The sequence below is a fragment of the Copadichromis virginalis genome, linkage group LG23, assembly GCF_057382275.1.
Source record: "Copadichromis virginalis isolate Kocher_CV1m ecotype Utaka linkage group LG23, C_Virginalis_male_GT1.1, whole genome shotgun sequence".
NCBI lineage: Eukaryota > Metazoa > Chordata > Actinopteri > Cichliformes > Cichlidae > Copadichromis > Copadichromis virginalis.
Genome location: NC_140639.1, coordinates 53,675,232 through 53,680,542, shown reverse-complemented (window position 1 = coordinate 53,680,542; position 5,311 = coordinate 53,675,232). Strand labels below are relative to the sequence as shown.

Genomic DNA, 5,311 nt, shown 5'->3' with positions numbered 1-5,311 from the left:
TGACGTGGTCAGAAAGTCAGAGTGAAGCGCAGGGCACCGCACGATAGGCCCCGCTGATCGTTCTGTAACAGTGGTCCAATGTCCTCTCCTCTCTGGTCGGGCATTTAATATACTGCTTGTATTTGGGAAGCTCTTGGCTCAGATTGGCTTTGTTAAAGTCCCCAAGAGCAATAATGAGAGAGTCCGGGAATGTCCGCTCCATGTGGAGTATCTGCTCCACGAGTGCGCACTGAGCTGCCTGCACATCCGCATCACTTAGGCAGCATCTTTCTTAGACAATAATTCTGATGGCAAAAGATCCAAATGGGACAAACAAACAAACAAACAAACAAACAAACAAACAAACAAACAAACAAACAAATAAATAGTAATTAGTTAGATTACTCCTTACTGAAAAAAGTAACGCCGTTAGTAACGCCCTTACTTATAACGCTGTTATTCCTATCACTGGTGTTTTTGCATATAAGAACTAGGGTGAGTATTAAACACGACCTTAGTCCTTTTGAAGTTGTTTTGGACATCAGTCAAATATGGGGATAGGGCTCCCAGGATGCCCTCTTCCAAACCACAGGACACTATGAAAATGAAGTGTTATTCTGTGGCGATACGTAATAACGACAGGAGAGGTCTCAGTGTCTCACTCCAACTTTATTAACTGACTCTCAGAACTTCACATATAGGGCTTCGGAGTTGACGTCACGCCGCAATGCATTGTGGGAGCGCAGCTCCATTTTCGGGGTCTACGATCCAAACAAATACACTGTATTGGAACGGCGACTACGACAAGAAACATGCTTAAAAGCAGCTCGAAAGAAAACGGACGGTATAGAGATCGATTGCGTCCAGAGGCGAAGCAGCGGTATTTGAAAAAAATAGAGTGCATCGCAAATCTGGACCCATATGACATACGGCAGTGGAGTAAAGACCCAGACGACTTACCGCCACTGTCCTACCCCGATATCTTCACCTATCTTGTTTGTGGAGTAAGTGCTTACACTGCGAACCAGTTTCGTAATTACAAGTCACTGGAGGCGCATATCCAATTTACAAATGGCTGGGTGCAAGATTTGGCTATTTTCAAGCCGCCAAAATCTGAGTACGTCGTCATTCATACCAAGGTAAGTCAGCTGGAGTGCATCGAGTGACATAGCCATTTTCCACCCCCCACCATAATTAATGTTAAATCTTTATCATTGAACTGTTAAAATATCGTTATCATATTATGTGCCCATAATTGTATAGTAGATGCAAATTAACACATTGATAATCGGGCAAATTATTAACGCCAATCAGTGTCCTCCCTGTCTCATTTCATTTATTGTCTTTACATCAACCTTGTCCTTGCATGTTACAGGTACTGCACTCCCAAAGATTGAATGAACCTGCATTACGACCATGGGTAATTGTAAGCACCACAGGGAAGGTCGAAACTGCACACTGCACCTGTATGGCCGGAGTTGCTGAGACCTGCACCCATGTCGCTGCACTTCTGTTTAAAGTGGAGGCAACAGTGAGGATACGTGGCACAAAGACAGTCACAGATGAACCAGCCTACTGGGTTTTGCCGGGGAACACAACCAAGATACAGCCAGAGGTTGGCCATAACATTGACTTTACATCTTCAGCAGCACAAAAAAAGACTCTTGATGAAAATATAAACGGACCGTCTGTGGTGAAAGGCAGAAGAAGCCGTCCTTCAAAAAGAAAGATTCCCTCTGCTACGTTTGAGGAGTTGTCACCAGTGTTAGACACACTTCAAAAACACAATAAAGCAGTGTGTTTGTCTGGTCTTTGTGGCCAACGCAAAGCACTGTGACCTCGTGGTATGGACACAAAAAGACATGGCAATTTTACGCATCTTACCAGATGTGCACTTCTGGGAATCACATTTAAAGAAAGCTCAGGAGTTCTTTCAGAAGGTGTGCCTTCCTGAACTTGTAGGAAAACATTTCTCTAAGCGAAATGCAGCCCCGTGTGGTCACAACGTTTTTTCTTCTGGTGTCTAGTTTTTTGTCAGAAGTGCATTGAAATATGTATAACTTGATTTCAAACGTGCAGCACTTACCATGTACCAATTGTCAAAGTGTGAAATAAAGAGTGCAAAGCAGTTATTTGTTATCTTGCTTTTATTATAACGTAATTTTAGTGAAACAAAGAGTCCAAAGTGATGATAAACTTTCGCTTATAGTATACAGGTACAGAAATGGTTACATAACGCAATGTCAATGTGTTCATACAGTCACACATACAAAAAACTAAAAAGGTTTTCCTTTTTTAAACAATTATTAATTAACAAGTACAAGTCTCATGTGTGCCTGGTTTCACTACCACACTGGGGCACATGTTAACCAAAACACAACACACCCTCACAATTTTATCAAGGAAGGTAACGTCTTCACCCTCACATGGAAGAAGAGAACGGATTGGCATGGTAGTATGTAGCATTTTGAATTTGTTGCGCAAACTGCCAATTACTCGTTCAACATGGATTCTTAGGTGTGCAATGGCTCGTGTATTTTCTATGTCCTTGGCATCTAGTTGACAGAAGCCCCTTGTAAATGCTGGGATCTTTACCTCCGCACACATCATTCCCACCGCATCTCTGATGTCAAAGCCTCTGTCAGCCAAAACTACATCCCCTGGTAACAGCTTGTTAAGTATGCCACATTGCTCTGTGATGTGTTTATCTGATGCACGGCCCCCCCCCACCCCTTAGAAATGAATGAAATTGCACCTTGTGGAGTAATCCCGATCAGATATTTCATGGTGTGTGTACCCTTGTAGTGTGAGTACGTTTGAGCACGAGCCTTTAAATTAGATGGTCGTTCTGTACGAATTTCAAAACAGTCTACAATGATGGCTACACGATTTCCAAAAGTGTCCGTAAATTGTGGTGGCATTGTTGCTTGCAAACAGTGCCTCTCTGGCCAGTGTACAAGTATTCCAAAGCGAGCATGCAACACGTCAATTGTATCAGAAAAGACAGAAGAAAGAGTTTTGTAGGAGACATTGAATAGATAACTAAGATGCTGGACAGGAAGATCAAGTCTAAGTCGCATAAGTGTGAGTAAAAGCATTTGGAAATGCGACAGTTTCTTTGATGCTGGTAGGAAAGCTTTTACATTCTCGAGCACGGACATAAAAATAGCAAAACAAGTAAAACCGGTGTAATATTTCACTTTTTCCGTGTCACCCTTTAAAAAGTTTTCATTCAGCTCTGTCTTGTCCAACTTTGATTTAAGCTTTCTGTTCTCCTCCAGCAGCCGGTTTATTTCTGCTCTGCTCTGTACACAGTGCACACAATCATTTGTCAGTTGTTGATCTTCTGTCTGTTTCTCTCTGATATCAATGTTTTCTGCATCAGCACCCGTTACCTCTGCTTCTACTTGTCCAACACAAATTTGTCCCTCAGCCAAAATAACAAGGTTGTTATGGTGTTGCTCTTCGGTGGTGTCCATCTCTGGCTGCTCTTCTGTGGTAACTTCTGCTGAGGCTTCACCTTCACACTCTGCTGCTCCATTGTCAAAGCCTGTCCAATAAAAAGAGTGCAAATACACAAGGGAACTTTTAAATGGTTTATACATTAAGGCCGTATGAATACTCAAAAATGTTTGTGTTAATTGACTAAGATCAACTTTTAAAATAAGAGACTGTGGCTGGGGGTGCGGTTGTCGTTTACCTCCAAATAGTACTTTATTTTGTTGACGTTGTGTTCGCCTCCTGTGACGGTCTGAATGTGATGTTCGGATTTCGGAGTGCCCCATGTGTAGCGTTGGTACCCAGTCTGGATTTGTTTGATCCATTTCATAGGCAGGCTTCCCTACAGTTGTGCGAAACAATTAGCGAATCGTTACATAGCACATATGTCTGCAAAGTCACTCCATTCGATGTTTGATCGCAATTTCTATAACTTCCGAGACCATCAACGGTAATATTATTCAGCTATAAAGTGTGATAAGAACATATTTAGAACTTACCGGAATGAAAATGTCGTGAGCACACCAGCTGATATCTGGAGACGTAACAGAACTTGATATCAGCTCGTCTCACGGCTGCTATCCAGGCTAGACGCCTTCGTTTGGTAACATCCGATACATGAGCTCCTTCACGTTGCTTCCAGGTTGGGAAAGCATAAAAAGACAATCCAACCTTATTCCCGTGCCGGTCGTAACATCGAACATTGCAGCCGAGCACACAGCAAGTACGAACCATGGCTATGCTATCGCTCCTAGCTTAGACCCCCAAAATGGTGAATCGGGCCAAAATCCTTTCCACGCCCACCCCCGTGACATCACGCTCTGAAGCCCTATAGTAAGCGCCAAAATCTCCACCCCAGCACTTCCCTTCAACTTGGGTGTGAGTGGAGCCACCTGGTGGTCTGCCACAATTCTATTGTATAAATCTCTCATCTACTCAGTCTTCACTCCATAAGCAGGTTAAAGCAGCACTTTGACAACCAGCTCAAACAAACTTACACCCTCTCAGACCAGGAGACCAGGTCTTGATCAGAGATCTCCAGACAATCAGCTGGAAGAATTCCAGCGACAACCCAGACAGCAGTTAAGGTCGAAGCTTGTGCCACTTGGGTTCATTCCAACCATTGCTAGAGGATTTCAGAACCACGGTGATAACCCACAGGGTTAAAAAGATATCCACGTTAATACTGAGGAGGACACCAAGGCTGCACGATGTGCTGTACCCTTTGAAACACAGCTGTTAGGTTTAACCAACCACCTCCTGTCATGATCCGGAGTCTGCGACTCCGTGTTTGTTTAGTTTATTAGTATTCCGTGGTTTTGGTTACCTTGGGTTTTTATACTCTTCTGTTTCATGGTTCATGTTCCTATGTCTGTGTCCCCCAGTCTGTGTTAAGTTGGTGTGTTATGTCATTGCGTGTATGTGTTTCCTGTTTTATTGTGAAGGTCTGCGTCTTATGTGAGTGTTTCAGTTTGTCTCCCTACTCTCGTCACGTGATCACTCCCAGCTGTGTTCCCACCTGTGTGTAATCTCCCTGTGTTCTCTGAGTGTATTTAAGTTGTGTCTTCTGTCATAGTAATTGCTGGTTCGTCTGTGTTGTTTCCCCTCGGTCTCCCTGCGTCTTCCCGTATGTATATCTCCGGACCTCCCTGCATCCTCGTTTCTGGTTTGTCTTATTAGTTTACCCAGTTTAGGTTTCCAGTTTCATGTTTTGTCGCCACCGTTGTTTGTACTTACCCACCTCTGTGAATAAACACTCACCTGCACCAGAGCTGCCGCCTTTTGGTCCCTTTCTACAATTCCACACGGCTTGCCCCGGCAGACCGTGACAGAA

At 43.6% G+C, this 5,311-nt stretch overlaps 1 long non-coding RNA gene and 1 pseudogene across 2 annotated transcripts; one reads left to right on the top strand and one right to left on the bottom strand.

The window, feature by feature from the left end:
- The first annotated feature begins 683 nt into the window (after positions 1-683).
- On the top strand, positions 684-1,689 carry LOC146682282 (uncharacterized). The gene is made up of 2 exons (XR_014918125.1): positions 684-1,118; positions 1,355-1,689. It is a non-coding gene; the product is annotated as an uncharacterized LOC146682282 (long non-coding RNA).
- A 195-nt stretch (positions 1,690-1,884) lies between these two features.
- On the bottom strand, positions 1,885-4,292 carry LOC146682281 (uncharacterized; annotated as a pseudogene). Its single transcript, XR_014917917.1, has 3 exons — positions 3,978-4,292; positions 3,680-3,820; positions 1,885-3,529 (listed from the first exon to the last, which is right to left on the bottom strand). The product of XR_014917917.1 is annotated as an uncharacterized LOC146682281 (transcript).
- Positions 4,293-5,311: the final 1,019 nt, after the last annotated feature.